Below are 25249 nucleotides of genomic sequence, written 5' to 3'. Positions count from 1 at the left end.
AAGAATTCTCTGCAAGGGGTTATTCAGTTCCGTACCTGAGGTCTAGGATGGTTGAGGGATAGTATCTCTCGTCTGAGGTCTCGATATTCCAAGCTGCCTGCGAGGGCTGCTCGGAAGCGCCGGAGCTGGATTTCTCGGCAGGAGAAAGGCAGCGTCTCGTTCTCAGCGCGTCAGGAAGGCGGGGCCGCTAGTGGGCTTCGCTCTCTGCTGGGCTTCGGGAAGTCTCGCTGCTCCGATCTCGTCACCACCGCGTGTGTTTGCTTAAGGCAATATCGGTAATATTTATACCTGTAAGGTGCCGAGATTGACGTAAGGATGGACATAGATACGTCAATAAGGATGTCATACGAGCTGGTCATTAGCGCATTCTTTTACTGAAGTTCTCGGTGAAATCAAAACAATGGCCGCAGGGTTTTTCCCAGGTTGTCATAGGTTTGATTTGTTTTGAGAACTCCATATGCCTTATCAGGGGCTGGAGGAATATTGCTTGCCTAATTAGATGGCAAGCGTTATGACCTAATCAGATAACGCGCTCCTGTGCCGTGGTCTGGCGTAATCAGATAACGGTTTCTGCATCATGGGATGGCTGCTAGTTAACTCGTTAACCAGAATAGGGTCAGGAATAGGGGGATCGATACAGAACCTATAGGAATACATCACAACTGCCTGCTGAGAGTCCTGCTCTGCCAAGTGGTGCCAATCCAGTAATGATCCCTTGGAAGTGAGTGTAAAGTGCTGCATCTTTTTTTTAAAAAGAGGGCATCGAAGACGTCTCACCAATCAGAAACTGGTGCATTTCCCTCTACACTGATGCATCGCCACTGCTGCGTGGACCACAGACACAGCATTGCCAACTGTGTGGTGCATCGTCTCCAGTTTCTGATGCATCTCTGACTTTTTGCAGCTCAGTACTGATGCATCGCTTCATGCTGCTCACACAGCCTTCAGCCCAGTGGTTTGACGATGCATCTCCCTGGTGTTCTTTGCATCTTGACTCTCAGAGCATCCTTGACTGTGCACAACTCCAAAGTGATGCATTGTTTATATCTGCAAGATCGACGGCAACACTTTTCTTCGTTGCTCCCTCTTCGCCCTTGACATCAACACATCCAAAGTGCTGTTCAACTGGTCAAGGCTTGTCCCTGTATAAGACCTGTGCTCCATCGCAGTTGGCCTGAAAGTTTGGGTTTGACCTGGTCAAGTGCGACCAGATAGCCCCCGGTGGCGCTATCTGTTTCTAAACACTACAAAACAGTTGATTCTTTAAAAAATTCATATCTTGACTTCTACTTATCAATTTTTGTCCGTTTGGTCTTGTTTCATTCATAAAAATATACACTATTTTTCCAAATTGGTGTGGAGTCTTTTTCTAGTGTTTTCACTGTGTTAATATTGAAGTGTTGCACACATACGTTACACATTGCCCCTTAAATTAAGCCTGACTGCTCCATGCCAAGCTACCAGAGGAGGAGCACAGGTTAATTTAAAGTGTATTACTGACTTACCCTGACTGGGATTGTGAATCCTGCTTAGACAGGATGCATACATCTGTGAACCAGACACCCAATTTCTAACCTATACCTTAGTGATTATGTATTCTTGTAGCCCACTGTCCATGGCTCCACCGTTTGTTATAGGCCCTGAACCGAAGTTACAGGCCTGAGCTGCAGGGGAGGGCATATAATGAGGGAGAGGGCCTTTACCAACTGGTGTAGCCTGAGGCTGTAATGGGTCTAGCCGCTGGCCAACTTGCCTCACCGTGATCCTCCATATGAGCTGTGTAGCATGCTCTTAATGATTATTGTATGTCATGGATTCTTTTTGGTAGTCAATGTTTAATTGTGTCTATAAAGGCACTGAAGGGGTTAATGGAATTTGAACATCTCCATGCATCAAGGTGATTGTGTTTACAAAATGCTTTGAATGGTCAACTGACTTTAAATATGCCTGTGTATCAAGGAAAACACCCATTAAGACTAAGCCAGGAGCTACATACACTAGTATGCAAATGAAGGAGTCTCTGGCAGCACATGCAAACTGTCAAAAAGTGCTGCACGTGTGGAAGAGTTAGCAGGTTGCAACAAAGGGTATTTAAACCTCAACCTTCTATTGAGACTTGCTTAGTCTCGCTTGATCACGTCACTTACCTGTTTCCAAATCCCTCATAGACAGTGTCTTTCCTCGGGCTCCTCTACTCAGCTCCGATCTCCTTGGACTGGCTGCTCTTCCGTCGGGTGTTCCTTGGGGCTACATCCGAATTCCCGGCTGGGAATAACGGAACCTGCAAGAGAAGCACAAATAGATTCAGAAAAAACAATGGCAATCGATCGTGCATTCAAGTAAGGTAAAAGCAGAAGCATATCTTTTCAGCATGTTCCGGTGAGTTCATTTAAAATTCTACTTATTTACCAAATGACTACAAACTTCGGATTGTTCGAATTTTGGAGTACTTTTATTCTAAAGGAAACTTTTGTACACTTGGCTATCAAGCCTAAGGATGTATGACTATTATTTGGCAACTTTAGAAAGGAGTAATTGAAGTGAAAAAATAACCGCAACAGAACTGAACTGTTATTCCAGTCATAGACATTGTATAAGGACCTTTTTCCTGATCACCCATATCACTATTTATATGTGTACTGTTTACATGTGTATTTTAGGTGAATAGAACTTTCTGGATTATAGTAGTTAAAGTAGTGAACAGAGGAGAAAGAACATTGTAAGTTGGACTGTATTCATTGACTAGCTGTTCCTTCTAAAACAAAGAATGCATGTTTAAACATAAAATGCTATATTTTCTTTTCTAGAAAAATAACGTGATTGATTGTGTTGAGTAAGATTGCTCAAAATGTTAACAATTATTATTAACATCAGAAAACCGAGGTTTATAGGTATGAAGCATTTAAGAATGCAATGAAGTTGGGAATAATATTTGTACGTAGATTTTAAACGTTCATATATGTGTTTTCTCTCAGTTTGTGTTTAGTGATGATTAGAAGAGTTGTGTTTTACTGCATGCAAATAGTACATGCCAAAATCAGACAGCCTTGCTTCTCCTAAGAAGTACAACATCTCCAGATTCCCCAGTGAGAGAACACCCTGTGCAGCAAGACCTACGGTGTCTTCTTTTCTCTCTCTCTCTCTTTTTCGTCCCCATCCCCTTTCCCCCTGGGGTCTCCTGGATTGGCTGTGTGTCTTAATTTTCTGCCTTTCCATTTGGCCCCAGAGGACTTGGGAACTTATCATCCCCAAAGCAGAGCAACCTGGAACACAGGTGAGTGGCAGTCATAACAGAGGTAGAAGGGCTATGAGGCTATTAGAACATTGCACCCACTAAGGGTAGAATGATCTAAATTAAAAAGGGAGTAGCACGTAGACAGAGAGCGCAATTTTGGTGCTCCGGGCTTATATTAGCAATTAGGACCCGGGTGCTACTACATTGTCTCTAATGGAGCGCTCAAAATTCCAGTGTTCTAATATAGCCTGGGCTATAGCAGCCATTAAAGGCCTGCTCCAGCGTTAAAGGCCAACGCCACAGGCGAGGGCCTTTAACAAGGGAGCGAGAATTTAAGGACAGTATAGCCCAGCTACCGAGGGCTAAAAGGCTGTTAGAGCATTCCGCCAATGAGGGGCAAAATGTTCTAACAAATAAAACAAAGACCTCCCAGAGCCCTCAGGTTCATTGAGGCCTTTGTTCACAACAACAGCTGTTAGAAAGAAAACATTGGTATGTTGGAGCTCCAGGTGTCTACTGCCCATTAGAAGCCCGGAGTACTCCAATCTTTTGAATGGAGCTCCCAACATTCCAATATTTTAATATCAGTTAGAATTATTACTCTGTAATTTGCTGGGAGATTGCTGTTCCCTTTTGTAAAACATTAGCTTGACAATTGCTCCTTTTCGTGTAGGTAGAAAAAGGCCAGTCTGAGTTACCCAATGAAAGAAGGGGAATAGTTGTGTGACATCACAATCAACATTCAATTTCCTCTTTGCTTATGGAAGATTATTCAATCCAAAGGCTTGACTTAGTTTCTGAGATAGAATATGGTCATTTACTCTCTGAACTGTAAAAGAGTCCATAGTAGAATCACCCTCCACATAGTTTACATTGTTGGCTGATAAGGTAATATGATCTTATAAATTCTAATTGTGTGATGTCATGGGATGCATTTCAGTTAAGGGTAAATTCACTTTGATCATGGTGAATAATTGATATCACAAAACCAGTGTTGCAGCTCACTAGGATTTTGCTAAGACCTTATAATCAACCTTTAGCATTTACATGGGCCTAAATGATGTTCTACCCATAGGACCCTGTCCATGTTTGGGAAGGAGGACGATCAAGCCTCCCTGGTCAAACAGGGCAAGAATCACTTTACTTCAGCAGCAGTATATATGTAAACTAATATTAAGGCCAGTAGATCCACATATTTCACATCAACTACAGACACCAACCTACCAGCACCAGGGGATTTTCCTCTGACTAGGTCATATATCACTCTTCCTTTACCATAAAAAGTTAACAGAGCTTTCAAAGCCTCTACCTGATCAGGGGAAAGGAAGCCCAGTCCTGCCCAGTCCATATAATCTTCCAATTTTGAAGTGGAAACCTCTGCCTTATCTATCCACAAATCAGAATAATAATCTAGAAATATTTGGTGAATCACTTGTTGAACGTAAACTATCTCCCATTCACCGTTACAGACACTGGTAATTGGAAAGTCTCTAGTCACAGGATGGATTAACATTAAATAGACCATCAATCCCTCAGTCAAATCCCCCTCTTTGGGTTGATTTTCCATACACGCCCTATAGCCCAAGAAGCACAGTTTCTCTATTCAAGTGACATTCTATTTTCTTCCTCAGGCAATGTCATCTTGGTTCACAAGGTCAGAACTAAAAACCAACTCTAGTTACCAAAGTACATTTTTTAAAGTAATTTCTCTCAAGTTTCTTTTTAACTCCAGATAATATTCTAATGCAATTTACCCTGATCACTAGATTAAAGGCCTACTCCATCTGAGGCAGTCCCACTATCATCAGTGAAAAATAGCAGCTGTCTTCTCCTATGGTATCCCAAACGCAAGTATCTTCCAGGGCTGTCATTTAGAGACACTAAAAAAGGACAGTCAATTGGGCTCTTCCGCAGTTCACCCCTATCAGCAAAGGATTGTGGTCTGATATGGTTTTACAAAGATATTTAGCCTGCGTAACAGAGGTGTATAAGAATATAGGGCAAAAGATTTTGCCCCATCTTTACATTTACATTCAGTTGTGTGTTTATGGAGAAAGGAATTACAGTGGTTTTAGAACTATGTAATCTGAAAAAGTTAGCCACATCCAAATGAGACATGCAACCCTATTGGGAAACAGAACAGGGTATGATCAGTCCCAGTGGAGGCTCCTTCACTATGGCGGAGGAGCGGCAAACCCTCCCCCCGCCAGCCTCAAAACTGGTAAAATAAAACGATAATAAAACAGGTTTATTATCGTTTTATCTTTCAGGATCTAAAGGTTGGCAAGCCTTGGGGTGGAGCCATCGTGAGAGCAGTGACCAGAGGGAGTGGTGTGCACTGCTATCAGTGGCCATATCGGTTTGGTGGGTCATCTCAGAACGACCACACCAACAAACACACTGAGCTGTCTCCAACCCAACTGCGTTGCCGGGTTGGAGACAGCAAGCACATGGGCTCAATCTCTGTGGGAGCACAAATTCACTGAGCTCAGGCCAATCCTGATGCTGCTTTCAAGCATGAGAGCAGAGTCAGGATTGGCCACAGGGGACACTGGCATCCTGTGTACTGCAGCAAGGACATGGAGCAGAAGAGCATCGGGCTGTAAGTAATTTTTTCCCTATTTTTTCCAATGTTATCTTCATTATCCATTTCCCCCCGCCAACTTCCCGTCATCCTTCATCCCTCCTCACTTCCCTCTGTCTGCAGACCAGCCTCTACTGATAAGTCCTATCCTTACCCATGTCACACTCACCATTTTAATCTCCCACCATCAACATGGCCAAAGGACAGCTCCTAGCAATCCCAGGGTACAACAATCACAGGACCATGCCTGTTGTTTATGTGTGTGCATTAGCCAGATGTTCATCTATCCTGACTAACAAGTCTTCTATCAGGATGAGTCTAACTTCTTGGTTAATGTGTGATCTTGGGACCGTAAAAGGTATCGCAGTTGTAACCAAATAAAGGTGCCTCCTAAGAACGTAGCAATCTGTGGTAAACAACTGGCCTATCTACTTCCTCTTCCATTTAACACCCGTGTTGTATGGGAGGTGCGTTTCCTGTAAAAAATTAATTTGAATCCTTCGTCTTTTCAGACAGAAATACATTTTGTGCCACTTAGAACCGTTGTTTATGTCCCAGACGTCGTTCCTGATTATCACTTTGTTGTACAATAACAGGCAAGAATAGATGGGAGAAACTAGTTAGAGTTTCGACTCTGTGGGCCTATTGTCCATATGTTGATTCCTTTCAAAGTAGATATTAGTCACCATAGCCACAGGGAGAAATGTGACAGCAAGGAGTCAGCATGTCCATACCTATCTTAAAATATTGCTCACCATCCCATTCGAGGGTGGTGAGACAATGGTCACCCATCCAGTAACATTATAAAAAACAGATTTCAAACTCCCAATTTTCATTTATTCCAAGTTGTAACAAGAAAGGGGATTATTTTATCCATTTGTATTTCACGCCAGCTCTTACTTTACACATTAAGGGACATATTTAGCAAAGGTCTTGTGTCACCCTTGTGCCACAAAAGAGTACTTAGTGCGATGCAAAACCTAGAATGAGATTTAACAAGCCACACAAGGAGACCTTGTGTGGCCTTGCGTGGCTTTGTAAATCTGGAGTAATGCAAGGCACTGCAAGTCGCTGCCTTGTGTTACTCAGCCCTGGGATGGAGTTCTATGGCTGGAGTGTGGGTCTTCCCACGGGTTTTGGTGGATTCCCAGATTTACCATTATTGGTAGGCATGGGAATGTGTCAAAATGCTACGCCTTCCCAGGGGATGCATAACAAGGAAAAATATGTTTATTTCTCCTCGTTTTTTACTCTTTCTATGCGTGCTGCATTCTGCAGCACTCATAGAAGAGAAAAAAATCCTCAAAAGTGAGTGTTTTTTGCAGGAAGGTCTCCCTTCCTGCACTAAAATAATCCTGCCTGCATTGTGCAAGAGTGCCTGTGTTGGTGCAAGGCAGCACATTGTGAACCAAAGCAAGGAGAAGATAGGAATGTGCCATAACATGTTAAATATTAATCATTCCTGCCCTCTCCATGTCACGCAACGCAGTGCAACAAGGTGTCTTACTTCGCTGCATTTGTATTACATTTTAATAATTCGGCCCCAAGATGAAGTTCAGGAGAACTAAGTTTCATTAAAACGCAGAGCTAAGGATGTTGTCTTTCAGGCTCCTTACATTTTGAAATGAAGCTGTTTCACATCATCAGCAGGGGCGTAGCTTAGTCAGTGAGAATCAAGGGTGTGAATCTCAAATTTCCCAACTGAAAAATCAGTGGGTTGCAGAGGTGAGATGACAAGTATGCGGGATGCACTGTTGCTATGAAGAACAGGGACACTACTGATTTGCATTAGGTATGCTTCTGTCTAGAGTGGCACGGTGGGTGAAAAATTAAGTGTTAAATAGCTACTCCCAAGGGACTGCCACTGTTAGTCTATTTGAAAGCATTCGTCCCATCCACTTTTAGGTGTTAGTCAATAGTGTGCCTGGAAGGTTAATACAGGCAGTTTTCTAGTCCTACTACTGTCACTATTTGTGAATTCCAAAAGGTAGTACATTTGCAATCCTTCAAGGAGTACTTCTATTGGGCAGATTTCCTACTTTTTTGGAAAACCAGTCACAATACATATTTGAAATTGCAATCTAAAACATGAACAAGGTAAAACCTCTTAGTGAAATGAGAACGATGAGAAAATCCACCACAGACATTAGAGACCAGGCAAAATAATAACATGGGTCGAGCTATAGCCAAGCCATGGGTCTGGCTTGGCTCCAAGATTTTGTGCACAAGCTGAACCTTGAACATGTTTGACATGTATATCATGCAACAAGCATAATGTAAAAATAAGATGTAATCCATTCAAAATTCAGAAATGTTGAAGCGTTTCACCTTAGTACATCAAATTATGTCACTGCATTTGGTTTGTTTTATTAATTGTGCAGGGTGGCCTATGCTGCTGAGAGAGCTTAAAAGGCACTATAGTCTCAAAAAAGCAGAATGGAGCAGTGAGAACAGCAGAAATGAGTGAGAACAAAAATGATGAAAAAATTAGTTATTAGAAAAAAGCCAGGTTTTGAGATTTATTTAAACTTACGTGTGATCACCTATCACACAAAGTGTGCAAGGAAGAAAGTTCCATAATTTTACTCCTGCAACTACTTCTCTCCATATTGTATGAAATTTTCGAGGGCAACAAATGAAACGTAAATAATTTTTGGAGACTATGTGGACCAAAAAGATAATTGGGCCTGCAAATGTGAAACAGTGTCTTGAAGTGAATCCTTTTTTTTCTATTGGTAGCCAATGAAGGTCCTTCATTGTAGCTGAGATGGAACAGTGCCTGGGAAAAAAGTAGCTTGTCTGCTGAATTCTGTACCAATTGAAGCTTGCTCATGAGTTTCTTGGGAAGGCCTAGGTAGAGAGTGTTTGAGTATTCTAGTCTATATGGATAACAGTTTTCGTAGCTATAAAAGGGAAAAAATATAACACCTTTCAGAAGCTTTTCAATAACCTGAAGCATTGATGTGAGAATAAGAATTTGATGTTTAAAGAAGACCTCACTGTCAAGAGGCAAGTCAGTACCCTAAACGTGACCTAGATTCTTATTAGAGATGAAACAACATTGAAGTCTATTAAATCAAGTATGAGAGGTGTTTGTACAGCGCACATCCTAAATTCCTGTATTCATAGGTGCGCTCATATGTAATAATAAAGAAAAAGCAGGCTCTTTGAGGTAAAATGTTTGTCTAGGCTCGCTCAATTTGGGTAAACAGGCAAGTCGGTTTTGATTCCAGGCTCTCTGGTTTCACATTTTGAAATTAAACCACACATAGGTATCTCTCACTCTCACCTGTTTACATAAAAGATAAGTATTTTGTCATTCATACTTGGCTCGTGCCAAGAAAAACCTACACAAAGATCGCAGACCTGACTCAAGGCCCTCAGACCCAACTACCAAGTCAATATTGCATTTATTTGGGAGGTGCCACACCCTTGGTTATCAGCAGTTCTGTGTGTGATTGTAGGACTGTAACTGCTCTTTCCTGGCGATTGCCAAGAAACCTGGGGGCATATTTACTAACATATCGCACAATGCAGCACAGCAAATGAAGTTGCTGCCCTGTTTGAAAGGGAGACAGCAGAACTGTGCCACATTTTCAAAGATATGGTGCAATTCTGCTCTCTACTTCTGCTGGCTAACAAGTGGATGCTTAGCGACAATAGAGGCACTCTTGCGTCACGTCACAAGTGTGTCTGCGCTGTTGTCAGGATCATTTTTGATGCAGGAAGGGATACTTTATTGCACAAAAACTTCTCTTTGAGAATGTCTTTGCAGAGTTCTTCATTAGTAAAATGGTCTCTATCAAGGATGCGCTGTCAAACAAATTTGGCAGCCACCATGCGTTAGCTTTTCAGGGCAATTCCTGCCCCAAAGTTCTGCTGGAACACAACACCGAGAACTGCACAGGCCTGATAATGAGCAGTTAAGCGCACAGGCCTGATAATGAGCAGTTAAGCTTCTGGCTCGGGGCAAATCCTTCCATGGCTAAACTGTATAAACTCATCTAACTCTTCAACTCAAATCGTCTTTCCCCATTATTAATTCATCAGAGCTAAGCAGTATTATTCCCAATGCATTAAAAAAGAACTGGTGTTACCCCCTTCTAAAGAAGGCAACATTTGATCCAGATTGTAAAGAAAAATTATAGGTCCTTTTCCCAACATCAATACTTTGTGAAACAGTTAGAAGGCACTGTGTTCAATTAGTTGAATGTCTACATGGAACTCAACAGTTTACTTTATCCCTTGCAAGCAAGATTCTGTGCAGGCTGCATTACAGAAGGAGTGTTCACAGCAGTCCTCGTTCCTCAGCTGTTAGGTGCGAATAAGGATGTTCCTACTTCTCTGGTTCTTTTGGACCTCTTGGCTGTTGAACACCAGATCTTGCTCCAGCATTTAGTTCATTTGGCATAATTTGTAGGGTGTTCTTTGGTTCCAAAATGTCTTAACTACATGCTCTAATTAGGTAAAGATGGACTCTTTTCTATCTGAGCTCAGACATTTTATTTGTGGAGTGCCCCAGGGATCAGTACTTTCCCCACTCCTTTTCAATTTTTATATTTTCCCTCTAGCTCATCTGGTTCACTCATTTGATTTTTCAGTGTACATTTATGAAGAAGACACCCAATACACCTGGCAATTGGAGGAGAACCTAGCTCCACAACCTCTGTTTTCTGCAAGTGCAAATAGAAGATCCATGGTTGTCCCCCACCCAGCTTAATTTGAACAGAATGAAAAGCAGAAATTCTAGTATGATTCCGCAGGTCAAGTATCAGGAATCTGCCATCCTGACCAGACATCTTTGGGCAGAGCCCATACCCGCTCCTCTTCTTAAGAACCTGGGTGTTGCATACGCTTGTTCCCTGTCTTTAGAGGCTCAGGCCCTTGCAGTGGTCAAGTTTTGCTTCTCCCATCTATATGTCTCTAAGCACATATTTTGTTTCCCTTTTTTCTTTACAGCAAGGAGTGCTAATTATGATTATGAATGCCTTCATCTTCCCTACGCTTTCCTGCTACAATGGCCTGTATCTTGCTCTTACTGTTAAACGCAAAAACAGGTTCCACATGATCCAAAATGCTATTGCAAAAGTGATTCCAAAGTAGTCCTCTGTCCGGCAGAGTTGTCCGCTATAAACTCAATCGGACATTTGAATCCACATCTTACATTTTTGCTAAATGTTCCCAGATTCAAGCAAACTGCACTGCGTGGCTGAACCTTTATAGGTTGAGCCTGGGCAGCGCATGCTCTGCTCAGCAAGGTATGCTGTAATCGAGTATGGACTTGAAGCCCCGACGACTTTTTGCCTAATTTTTAATTGGCTTGTGTCACTGTCCTTTGTAAATGCTGGCTTCTGATTCATTAATAGACTTGATAATCCCTCCTTAGTACCGCCTTCTCTTCATTTGTAACCTCCGATGAGGACTTGCTCTTTTACTTCTGTTGTTACACAGTATATTTATTTTAGTCTGTAAGCACTATTTTCTTTAATGAGCTTTTGGTACTGCAAGCACGACACGCTTTTCAACAACATTTAGCACGCCATGCATGCTTTCACTTTCAAAGCAGCCAGAGACAATGTTGGGTGCTTCTTTGCAATGAAAAAGGTTTCGAATTTGCGAGAGTTTGAACTATTGGCATTATAAATGCCAATAGCTTAAACTCTCCCAAATGCAAGACCTATTGCATTGCAAATATTTTTTAGTAAAAGCACCCCGGACGGTGCTTTCACTTTAATGTCGGACACGCCCCTTTTTTAGACGAGCCGCGTCTAAAGAAAGGTGTGCGATCGCTATTAAAGGGAAACCACGGCACAGGGCACTTTTACAAAAAAAAGTTTTTGTTTGTCAACTTGACAAACATATACTTTTTTTGTAAAAGCGCCCCATGCAGTGCTTTCGCTCTAATTGAGGCCACTCGACTTTCTTAAGACACAGCTCGTTTAAACAAAGGGGCGCTGCTTCTATTAACGTGAAAGCGCGGCATGGACGCTTTTACAAAAAAAGTATTTGCAATGCAGTAGATCGCACATTTGGGAGAGTTTAAACTATTGGCATTTATAATGCTCTCGTAAATGCGAGACCTATTGCATTGTAAATGCTTGTGTTTATAGCACCTGAAGGAGCGCACTGTCATCATCATCATCTTTATTCGGTCATATTAAATAATATCCATAAAAGCACATACAAATCGATCTATAAAAAGAATATTATTACAAAACACTATCTTTTAAAATTCCGAATATTTCTTCACAGTCCTAAGATGAGATGAGAGTGTATAACAGACAAAAAAGAGATAAAAATATAGAAAGAGCGCACTGTAATTAATCTGGCTTGAATAATAGGCGCGTCCGAAAATAGCCGTGGTGTTTGTATAACCGGAAAAGAAAATGGTGGCAGCGCTCTCCTGCCTCGAACTCAACGGGAGACATTGTTGTTCCAAGGTGTGAGGATGCCGAAGGATGTGTTAGGTTGTCCTGACATAAAAAAACAAGCACCCATTTTTCAACAAGTGACGCATTGCATCTCTGGTTAAAGGGAAGGTGTATAACAAGCCCGGCTGCTCAGCTTCCCTTATCCCCGAAATGTCAGTGAGAGAATTCTCACTTGATTGTGGAATGTTCCCTGGCACTTAGTCCCTCTCTTCAACTGACTGTCACATATTTTAGCCATTGTGACTTCAAATTACTGCCGGCTGAGATGCCCTTCACGTTCACAACGCAATCCGATCCATTCTACACTCCTGCTGTGCCATTCGCCCAGAGACCCCTCAACCACTTTGCACACCAATTACAGATGTATTACAATGCAATCCTGCACATCAGAATCAATGTAAAACATCAAAATGACAACAAACACTCTCAGGGGAGGAGAGGCCCTTGGAAGGAGTAGGACCAAAACTGAGAGTTGTTATTTGCAAATGTCTTAAGAGGCCATAATTGTAACATTATATATCGAGTGATGTTACATTACTGCAAGCCACCTAAATAAATCTCTTTTTGCTTTTAAAATTAGCTATAGCAAGAAAGCAATCCTTTACATTAGCTAGGTGAGGGGGCTCCAGACATGCTAGTATAGTGCCTTTCTCAGCTGCCTATATGGTATGATCTTGTGAGTGTTCATATTTTGTTTGAAGCGCTATCATGTTTTTCCTTTATCAGTAAAGCAATATGGGAAAGTGGCATTAATCCAGAGGATGCTCTATTTGGTGAGTTGAGCTACTGTAAGTTCTCAGGTGTCCGTCAGATGTCTATTCTCATTGGAGAATCTACGGTGTCTTCAGTTGTATTTCTGCCCTCCACTCCATCAGCAACTTTGAGGTGTGGAGGGGGCATAACAAGAGCGGCCTCTTCTCACATACAACTTACACCTCTGCATAACACTTGCTACTTCGTGGTGAGTCAACGCTGTGGTCCACCGCACACATGTTCCTGAGAGGTCCCTTCCTTCCCTGTCCACACAAGTCCGCAGCGCTGCCTAGTAGCCCACCGCTCCTCTGGCAATGGGGCCTCCAGAGAGCTGTTGCTGCCCTATTTCGACTAGTACGTGTTGACCTGCCACCCAATACTACTTGTTCTTTCTCCCAGGTCATGAATCACCACCAGTGGTGATGAGGTGCAAACAGTGGGGCAGATTTACAAGCCCCTTGCGCCGCCAGTGCATCACGTTGCGTGACGCACCAGTGGCGCAGCCTGCTGAGTGATATTTACAAGCACAGGTAAAGTCACCATGCATGTCTTAACCTGTGCTTGTAAATATCTCCCCTGTTCACGCAACACTTTGCGCGTTAGCGGCGTGACATGGGTGTTCCCACGCAACACCCATGTCCACTGATGCATTTCCAGATTTACGAGAAATCGTAAACCTGGAAAGGCTTTCAGAATGCTACACCACCCTAGTGGTGGCGTAGTGAGGTGCAACAAGGAGAAATGTTTTCATTTCTCCTCGGTTTTTTTCTCTTTTATTGCATGCAGCACATATTAGAAGAGGAAATCACCTCAATTGATTGTTTTTGTGCAGGAAGGTGCCCCTTCCTTCACAAAAAGAATCTCCCCACGACGCAGGCATCCTTGCACCATAGTGCAAGGGTGCCTGCGCCAGCACATGGCAGCAGTTTGTGCGCCAGCGCAGGGGGAAGCATAGAGATGGGACATATTGTTGTAAATATGTTGCATCCCTGTGCTCCGAAACTAGCACATCGAGGCGCAGCAAAATTACTTGCGTCACCGCACTGGGTTACTTTCTTGTAGATCTGCCCCAGTGTCTTCTCTGCTTCCCAGCAAGCTTCTCCAGGTCCCAGAGCGGCCAGGACACTTTCTGGCTGGTAGGACCTGTTCCATTTTTAGGCACTCTGATTCAAAGCCAGGATCCATATGCAAACAGGTGGCCGGCAAGGAGCTCTTGAAAGGTGTGTTCAGCGCCATGTTTAGCTGTTCCTTCTCCCAGAGGATGTGGTGCAGTGGCCGAAGCTGCTCACTCAGAATAAAGGGTTCCTTCTGGGTTCGAGTCTCGGCGTTGGCTGGGCAAATCACTTAATCTCCCCATGGGCAGCGCCTGGTTGCCCTCACAGGGTGGTACACCATCCATACTAATATTATAAAGAGAGAGCCCAAACCTTTGAGGCGGGTAATCTCAGTAACCACAGCACCAATCACAACACCCAATACAGCGTTGGAAAGTGCAGTTGCAGCAGAAGGACATAGGCTATGCAGACGGCCACCATATACATTTTTTTTTAATTGTTTTTTATTAACTTTTCAAGAAACAGTGGTGTTCATCACAATCATACAGTGCAAGACATACAATTGTACCGTAGGACACCATATACATTTTAAAGGTAAAAGAACCGTGCCAGCAAAGTAGTCCCTTGTGGGCGTGTCTGTGTTGTGCTGTGGGCGTGGGCTGGGGGCGTGACTAACGCTGGGGGCGTGTGGTACGTCCATCACATCGTGGGCTGTGGGCGTGTGCTGAGGGCGTGTCCGCCCTTCATGCCATGTGATTCGTACATACAAGCGCCAATTACGTTGCTGCGCAGCATCAAGGGGCACGTTAGGGGCATGACACGCTGGGAGCGTGAGAAACGCTGGGGGCGTGTGTCCCGCCTTCATGCCATGTGAACGCAATTGCGTCGCATCAAGGGGCACGCTGGGGGCGTGAGAAACGCTGGGGGCGTGTGCTACGTTCCGCCCTTCATGCCATGTGGGTCGTACATTAATCAGAAGATCGTCTGCTGCGGCAGTGGGCTGGGGGCATGACAAACGCCTTCAGCTGGAGGCCTGGTAAGTAACATTACTGCAGCCTCTCCTGCGCGCTGTTACTGAACTCTCTAATTCATCGAAATTAGATGCGCCTGCTACCATCAACCAGGGCTCTAGCCGGGCTCAGGCGGCGGATCAGTACACTAATTACACGCGCCTGATAACATCAACCAGGGCTGCAGCTGGGCCTCAAGCGGGGGAACACGTGCCTGCTAACATCAAACAGGCCTGCATCTAGGCCTCAAGCGGGGGAACACGCAAATGAGCGTGTCTGCGGGGACAATTACTGCAGCCTCTCCTACTCGCTGTCACTGAACTCTCTCATTAAACGGATTTACCCGCAGCTGATAACTCTCTCATTCAACGACATTACACGCGCCTGCTAACATCAACCAGGGCTGTAGCCGGGCTCAGGTGGAGTATCACTACTCCAATTACACGAGCCTGCTAACATCAACTAGGGCTGCAGCTGGCCCTTCTCCGTCCCTATTCTAATGAAACAAAAAATGTTGTCTACCGCGAGATTTTAAAATAAATTGCCCTTGCCAAATACACACATTACACACGTTCTATTTCATACCTTTGGGACGGGCTGCTAGTGGTATATAAAGCCATATGTCAAACTAATCTCCCTGTAATTTACTATTATGTACAATGTTAACAACAATACTAAGGGGCAGATTTACAAGCCCCTTGCGCCACTTTTGCGTCACTTTTCCCATGTTAAAAATGACGCAAAGTGGCGCAAGGGGCTTGTAAATATGCCCCTTAGTCACTAATTGCATTGGATTTGTGGAGCGCTGCTTATCACCCTTGAGGGTATCCAAGCACTGAGAAGGTGAGTGCAGAGTTGAGATTCGAATAACATTATATCTCCTTTAGTTTTATTCTGGTAAATTACGAGGAGAATCTAAACTGCAACTATGATGACAACAGCCAGAAAGAAGGAAATTAATACAATTTTCAGGGCCACTGGAATTATGGGACACGGTTGACTGAATTATGCTGCAAAGAAAGGTAAATTATGAGGCAATTATGCTGCACCTCTGTCCATTAAAAACTGCTGTGCGTAACACTAGACCACATTTCATATTTATTAAGTAGGCGCCTCGCTAAGTGGCACTTGTAAGATTAAAGACATAGGACCTTAAAAAGTGATTCAGCATATTTGTGAAGCCTTAAGTGCCCTGTTGAAATAATGGCAGGTTTGAGAACAGTGGCAGTCAGGTGAAATTGAATGTGTGTTAATATTGATATAAAAAAATCATGACGAAAAGGAACCATTGTATTCAGATTGTTTGAATTACATTTAAGTATCTATAGATTTATTTCCACTGCAGACATGCGCTCTTTCCCAGTCTATCAAATGTGGACATTTACATTATCTTGTCAAGAAAGTCACTTCTATTTAAATGGCTAGTAAAAGCAAACAACAACTAAAAGTGACAAGTTAGATTTCATATAGAGAGTGCCATGGCCTTTTACCTGTGTGCAGCAAGTATTGTTTCATCTGAGCCGTAAACTTTGCTTCTTGTTCAAATCTGCGAATTATACAGTAAATGGTGAATCGTGTGGTGAATGGGGCAACTTCATATTTATTTAGAAAACGCCATGGTGGCACCATCAGATTTTTCCAGTCACCCTAATCATAGTGCAACCACAAGAATTAAAAGAATGACATATACCCCCTTGTGGTGGGTTCCTCGGGGGCTCCTCTGGGCAGTGTTGTCCACGGCACCCGTGCCGTGGACACCTTTGTCTGATTGTTTTTTTAAGTTTTTTTTTATGGAGCAGATATAGCAGATAGACCACAATTCTTGAATAATAAATAATTCAATTAAAATAGATCTTACAGAAAATAGAAATACGCTAACCTAAGCCTATCATCTAAAATATACAGTAAATCCTTCACAAATAGTTCCATTCATTATGTACTTTTATAAAAACTAATTTCTGCCGTACATCATTTCATTACTTAGGAAAACTAGAGAAGTGTATACCGACAAGATGATGCTTCTACTGAAATCTACTTATCTTTTTCTCCACCTCCTCTGCTCTGAACCACATAATCAATCTGATCTCTCCTTTGTCAGGAGCGAGTGCAATAATCTATTAACATAATCTTTTTATCCTCTGGTCTATTCAACAAATTAATTAACGGAAAACATATGCTTTAGTGTTAGGGTACAATACCTAAAATATACATACAATGCTTCCATATAAAGTGCCTTAGTGCTTCAAGCGAATAATCTATCTTTAGGTACGCTGAGGCTTCAGTACCAGAAAACTGTCAGATCAGAGGTAACACTAACCTGTTCATTGTTGCTTCTTCACCTTACTCCCAAAATTGCCATATGACCTTATATCTTTTCAGCCCCCCCTACTCAACTTGCAATGGCCTCTTCAAACTTCATACTGCGAGCCATTTTATCTTTTCATTGCATTTTTGTTGGAGGATTTCTAGTTCGGCAATTCTGGAGGATCAAAGAACCTGCAATGAACAATGCCACAAAAATAACATACTGTTGACCCTTTGTTAATTGTTGGCTTCTTTTAGAAAAACAGAATAACGCCAAATTAGAATCCGTTAGCACTGCACATCCTATGGCCTTAATTATGGCCAGAAACACTTGCCGCCAAAAATTGGTAAGGTGTGGATGTGTCAAAAATGCATAAAGCCATCCCCCTTCGCCTAATTGTTGGCACGAGAGCTGTTTTTGGAAACTGCTGGATACATTTTGTCGAGAATTTATGGAGAATAATATGCCAGCCATCTTGACAGAAATGCCATTCTTTTGAAGTTGGCTGCCCGTAAAGATTTATCACCTAACTCTGCCATTAGTTTCCACTCCGACACTGATAGCTGACATTGTGTTTTTTCTAGCACCCGCGAACAAAAATTGCTAGTTCTGTCTTTGTGTAAACCGGCTTCTAATGTTCTATCTCAGTTTCCTATTCCTTGTAATTTACCCAAATTGAGAAAACAGCTATTTGATTGAAGCTCTTGTGTCTGATTTGTATAATGAATCCGCAAAAAATGCTTCACCTTGTTAAAACTTAAAAAGGGTTGCTCATCCTGGGCGCACACCCTAGCAATTAGATATCCCAATGAGATAGATTTCCCTTGTCCCATAAAGTCACCTAAAGTTTTGAAACCTACCGAATTCCAAAACCTAATTTGATGAGCTGCCAGGGAGAGGTCCAGGTATCTACCCTCCTCTAGCTTTGATGAGAATCCAAAAATGAGGACTCATATATTTTGCCCAGGGCACCCATTCAACTGTGTATATCACCCAAAAACATATCTGTTTTTTTTGGGAAGCTTCACTAATTTTTAAAAACGCAGACAGACTTATATCTGGTTCCTGGATCATCTTCAGAGTAAAAAAAATATTGAATCCCCCAGTACTATTCTTGCATCTAGAGAGACAATCAAGCAGAACTGCCTGGTAATAAACACGTATATTAGGGCATGCCAACCCTCCCTCTTCTTTCTCCATTTAAAGCACCTCTGATTTACCCAGGCCTTCTTTTGATTCCAGATAAAACTCCTAAACTCTGAGTCGAGTTCCTGAAAGAAACTATTGGGAATTTTTATTTGGCATAGTAGAAAATAAGAATATGAACAGAGGGAGGATAGCCATTTTGATCATGGAAACCCAACCTATAATGGTCAAGGGAAACTTGGACCATCTTTCTAATAGTCCCTTAATTTTAGCTAACATTTTTTCATAATTTAAATAAAAGAGACTAGAAAAGTAGCTTGTGACCCAAATATTCAGCTATCTAATTGGAGACGCTTTCTTAGCTTGCGACTGTAAAGAGGAAGGAAGGAATTTTACTGTCATGTTAAAAAGCAACAATTCTGTTTTACTGTGATTTATAAATCTTGTATCCGCCAATCTAAGTAAAATCCTTTATCACCCATAAAGTTCTATTTATATCATCTTCATCTGGCTGGAGATATAATATCATCCTCAAACAATTTAAGCTTTGACATGCCTTCTAAGGGTGCCCTAATATTGATATTGTTGCGAAGTTAAATTGCCAGCGGTTCAATGAAAAATGTGAACAGAATGGGCGAAAGGGGACACCCTTGGCGAGTTCCTCTTTTAATCACAACTGATCCTGCCATCTTAGAATTCACCGATACCTTTCTTGAGCTCCCTTATATAAATTAGACAGCATCAACAAGCATTGTGCGGGAAAACCAAACCTCTGGAAACAATAAAATAAGGCATCTCAATTCATCAGATTGAATGCCTTTTCTGGATCGATCTTTATGACTAAGGCTTTGCTATGATACATTGTAAAATAATCATGGCCTGAATTAGATACCTGGGGGCCGATTCCGATTTGGGAAAAAACGCTCCGAATAGCCGATCAGAACGTTTTTCACATACGAATCGTACCCTGCAACGTCCCCCATACGTACGACGAAGTACGATTCGTACCAGGAGCCGTACTCCGTACGAGTCGTACAGAGACGTACGACTCTAATCTCCGTACGATTCTCCCTCGGAACCCGCTGTACGCGTCATCTGTACGGTTCGCGGCTGGTTTTTACGACTCAGCAAGTACGGTACATGTCGCGTACGACCCTTTTTCTACGGGAGCTGAAAACAGCCGTAAAAGCAGAGTTCGCACCGAAACAGGTACGGAACGCCCCCCCGGGTACGGTGCGTACCCCCCATGATCGCAGGGGTACAGTGCGTACCACTGGGATCATGGGGTGTACGCACCGTACCCCATGTACGATGGGTGTACGCACCGTACCCCATGTACGATGGGTGTACGCACCGTACCCCATGTACCCCATGTACGATGGGTGTACGCACCGTACCCCATGTACGATGGGTGTACGCACCATACCCCATGTACGATGGGTACACCCATCGTACATGGGGTACGGTGCATACACCCATCGTACTTGGGGTACTGTGCGTACCCCCCATGATTGCAGGGGTACGCACCGTACCCCTGCGATCATGGGGTGTACGGACTGTACAGTGTGTATGTGTTTGTGTGCTTTTCCGTACGACTCGCCCTTACCTGACGTGGACCGTACGAATCGCGTCCTCATACCCCGGTCCGGATCGTACTCGTCGGGTCGTACGGCATGTGTACGAGTCGTACGGCATGTGTACGGTTTACGGTTTCAGCCTTGCAATACGTACGGATCGCGACGATTCGGACGGATTCACGGAATGCGAATCGTACTACGCGACTCGGACGGACGGGTACGATTCGGACAGAGAGGACTCCGGATACAAATCGTACGGACTTTTTTTTCTCAAATCGGAATCGACCCCTGGGTGTTTGACGCCATTAACCTGCCTGGAGTGGTGTGGCTCACTGGTTAGAGGCGGCAGACCCGGAAGCAGAGGTCAGCCCGCGACCAGGGTTCGATTCCCGACGCGGCAGGGTCTTGGGCCATGGTCAGCGGACTCGATAATTCTCGCTTCGGTGCCTACTCCAACCATGGGTCACACTCAGCAACTCTGGGCAATAGCTTGCTTAATCTCTACTAACGGCCCCATCAGCGCCGGGGATGCTTGTCTTCACCTTGGAGATGCCCAGGAGGGACCATCTCACAGGGAAAGCCAGGATGGGTTCCCCAGTGGTATACAGCGCCGGGACGCCCCTTTGCTGGGGCAGCTGTGCGCTTTACAAGTATACGACATTTAACATGCTTCAAAACCACTGTGATATGTATGTATTAATTGTTGTGCAGCAGGCATTATGCGGACCACCCAGATCTACATAAACAATTTTAAGTCCGAGTGAAGCAGACTAAATGGCCTGTAAGAATGAACAGATATTAGATTTTTGTCCTTCCTAAGGAAAGAAACTATTGTTGTTTCTCAGAATGTGGGAGGAATCTCACCCTCTTCTTGAATAAAATGTGAAAGATCTGCTAAAATGCCCCAAGCTCGATGAAAAATATTTTTTACAATTCTGTGAGGAAACCATTGTTCCCACATGTTTGGCATTAGGCATTTGTTTTAAAGCGTGTTCCATCTAGGTGGATCTTATGGGCTCCAGGATTAGCTGGAATGTTGTAATTTAACAGCGATTAAGTTGAGCGTTAGCAAAAGACATCTTAGTTTTGGCCGTTATCTTGACATTTAGCGGCATCCATTTTGGATTCATGGCAGCCATTTTTTCTGCCACACGCTACCTCGTGCCGGACATGTGCTTTGTCCTATCTTCCTGCCCATGGCACTTGAATCTACCCAGCAACAGGCTATTATTAGCATCCCCTTGTTTTGCCGCTGACCGTTAGGGTCCGCATCTGTTAATGGTTAGCCTTAGATTGGAATGTGTTAGCCGAGACCCCAAGACTGTTAGCTCCTCCCACTGATCGATTGTGCTTCTCGATATTGCCTAATATGGTCATAAAATGTGCTCTTATGCCTTGTACCGCCTTCTTCTGAGCCCCTGTGTGGGTATAAATAAACCATGCGTCCGGTAGCCCTTTGTGCTGCTTCTTGCAATACCGCAGGGTGCTGTTTGAATTGTAGCACCACCTCATGAGGAGTAATAAACGTTTATGTTTGCATTTCCAGTTTCCGTGCCAACTTTTTCCTTTGGGGTCTGAGGACTTCGTGCACAGAAGGGCGAACCCCTCGCACTAGCGGGCCTGGCTGAGGCTTGCTACGACAAAGTGGCGCCCAACGTCGGGCTCATCGGCGACTCGGATGCCCGAAGGATTGGTCGTGACGAAGGTTTGGAACCTCGCCAAGGACGCGATCGCTGCCAGAGGAGACCTGAGTCTTGGCACCCGAGGCGTTTCTTCCCTCCTTTCCGATCCGACCATCCAGGCGGCGCCGGTCCTCGACTGAGATCTCTTCTGTTGGTCTGCCGTGCAGTGACCGTTTGGTCGAATTTAGAACTTGGCAGTTGGAACCTGGACAGCCTATGATTGGTAAGAGCCGTGCGGCGCCTGTTGTAGGTTTTGGATGCCCTTGTATGGTAAGGTAGTCTTAGGAACGCTTACTGTGGCATATTTTTATTTGGGAATAGACTTGTCTACTTTGGAATTTGTACTTGTATTTGAATTTGCATGTGGGAAATATATGTGTTGCAACTCATATAGGCAGGCAATGTGGAGATTTTTCTCCAACTTTTGATTTGTATAGCGCAACGTACTAAGAAAGTACCTTAAGCGTTCTTTCCTTATAAATAGTGTATATCTTGCACTATTTTTGTTGGCATGCCTGTTTTTAGCGCACTTCGAAGGTTGTGCTGCTTTTGTAAGGGTACCAGTTTACGACTTGAGGAATCGCAGCCGGCTCCCCCAGAAGGGACACCTAATAGAGATATATATGTAAAGTTTGGTCTTTCTGCCATAATTTACAGCACGTTGTGGCACAAATACACCAAAAAGGATCCTGAGTTACGTTGGCTATTGTATGGGTCATTTGATGCGCGAAAGATTGAGTATGTGGAACGATGTATGTTTGAGCGAAGTCTAGATGTGATATGTTTGAATGTTTACGTATGTGGGAGAAAGAAGTGCGACAGCAAGAGAAGCGTGAGCAAGCGTTGATTGAAAAAGAAGAGAGAAAGAATGTGTATGAGAAAGCGCTGGAATTACGAAAGAAAGAAGTGAAAGAGTTAAAGGAGCGAGAGGAGAAAGAACATAGGTTGCAGGTATCTGGCCAATATCCTGTCCAACAACCTCTCTATCCTGTCCTTAATAAACCGCAAGATGATTTTCTGTTATTAGATCGACCTCCACCTCCGTATGCCGTTCCGTACGCCCCGGCCAAAGGTGATGAGGATTTTGACACAGAACAACGGAAAGCGCGGGACACTCGATCTATGTTATCTGTTGAGCGTTCGTCCGAACTCCGACAAGCTGCTCATAAAGCATTACGTAATATTGATTCTGCTCCCGATCTTTTAGCTATCATAAGGGATTGGTCGGAAAAGGAGCAGATATATTTTTCTGCGACATTTGCTGATGAAGTTGTAGAAATGTTTCGAAAACATTCTTCAGTGTTAGAACCTAATGATATAGCAAATGATCGCAAACAGCTACGTGATGGCTCTTTTGTTTTTTCTCAGGTAGAAGACGTGATTAGACGACTGGTTAAAATTACGAAATGAGGCGAAATAAGGCGTTCCATCTGAAGGAGCAGAAAAAGAATGCGGACGCCGCTCCACAGCCCAATCCACCCGGAGAGCCGCAGTCTCCTATCTTCGTGACAGATAAGAGAATACCAATCGAAATGAGACCTATGCGGGAAGCCGCGCCCTTGTATGTTCCTCCTAAAGGAACGGGGGATAGTGACGATAAAACTTCTGTTGATTCTAAGGGATATTTTATTTATAATTGGGTGTACACTCCTTGGAATTGAGCAGACGTAATGGCGCTTAAATTAGCATTGCCTGATCCGCGTAAAAATCCAGCCGCCTTTTATGAGGAAGTCGAAGGCTCTTTAAATTCCTGTACTATGACCTTATGTGACATAGATTTGTTTTTCGGTTTAATTTTGCCCCCAAATATGTGGCGGACTGTTCGTAAAATTGATGACCGTGTTATTTTTGGTGCTGAATGGAAAGATTTGGAACAGCTAGATGTGAATAGAGAGCCCGCCAAAAAAACGCATTGGTTAATATTAGATCTTCCTGCAGCCATTTTGACTAAACTTAAAACGATTATCCCCCCTAAAAAGATTGATTGGACTGTTCTAGCATCGTGTAAACAAAAGACAGACAAATCGGTTTCTGATTTCTTTACACGTTTTGAGGAAGCTTTTCATGATTTTAGTGGCCAGTTTTTAACAGATGATACCGGCAGGCATTTGTTTGTCGATAAATACGTCACAAATCTGTTACCAGGAATAGCCAGCCGTCTAAAAGCTAGTGAAAGTTCTTGGACTACTTCCTCTCCGGCCTCTGTTTTAACCATGGCTCAGTATTATGAGCGCCAGGAAGCGGAGGCGAAGGGGAATGAGGACAAGAAATTAAAAGAGTTAAAAACTAAAGTTATGATGGCTCAAGTCTATGGCCCGCCTTCTAGAGGTTATGATAGGGGCCCTGATAGAAACTATGATAGAGGTGGACGAGCATCTCTCAATCCTCCTTACACTCGTACGAATGTATCTATCAATCAATGTGCATATTGTAAGCAGCTTGGCCATTGGATGCGTAATTGCCCATTATTGCGTCCCCAGCAGGATGCTCGTGGGCGGGGCCAAGGGAGAAATGGTTCAGGATCTTCAGGGACTCGGGGAAATATAAATGATCGCGCCCGATCCGATACAAATGTCCGTCCACAGCATGGTCAGAACACTTTTGATAGATGAAATCAATATCAAATGTCTGACTATATCCAGCCTGATCTTTACGATTCTGCTCATGCATAGGATTGCCTAGGATGGGGTAAGGAATCAGTTGAAGTTCCAGTAGATCAGACGGGTCCCTATGTTACAGCACATGTTTTGGGTTCTACTGATCGGTTTCTGGTTGATACAGGAGCTACTCGTAGCGCTTCATCTAAACAATTGGTTCCGAGGGCTCCCCTGTCTGGCACGACTATTACTTCGATAGGTTTCGATGGAACACCTTCCCTTAGCCCATTGTCACAACCACTTGCATTCCATGTTGATAAATTTAGTGCTCCATGTCTCTTTTCGCTTTCCCCAAATACACCAGATAGCATTGTGGGTCTTGACATGTTGAAGTATTTTAGAGCCACGATACGATGCTTCCCTGAAGGAGTGTGTGTCATTTTGAATGATAATTACTCCGAGCCTGAAATAGTTTGTCTTGTTAAAGAAGAGATTGCATTAGCTTCACTTCCCAAAACTTTGTGGGCTACCTCAGACACTGATGTGGGTCAAATGGTTATCCCACTGGTTCAGATTAGTGTCAAGGAGGGAGCTGTGTTACCCCGTTTGCCACAATACAGGATCTCACAGGAGGGAGAAGAAGCACTCACACGAATTGTGCACGATTTGATCCGAGTTGGGGTTGTTGAGGAAGTTCCGTACAATGTTTGCAATAGTCCGATTCTCCCGATCCTGAAAAGAGATACTGACACACGAGTTTATAGATTCATCATTGATTTGAGGGAGGTGAACAAGATTGTCGTACCACAGTATCCTGTAGTGTCCAACATCACAACACTTCTTACTTTGGTTCCTCCAACTGCTACTACATTTT

This window comes from Lissotriton helveticus, chromosome 11, assembly GCF_964261635.1.
Source record: "Lissotriton helveticus chromosome 11, aLisHel1.1, whole genome shotgun sequence".
Classification (NCBI taxonomy): Eukaryota; Metazoa; Chordata; class Amphibia; order Caudata; family Salamandridae; genus Lissotriton; species Lissotriton helveticus.
The sequence above is the reverse complement of the archived record's forward strand: the minus strand, read 5'-3'. Positions refer to the sequence as shown.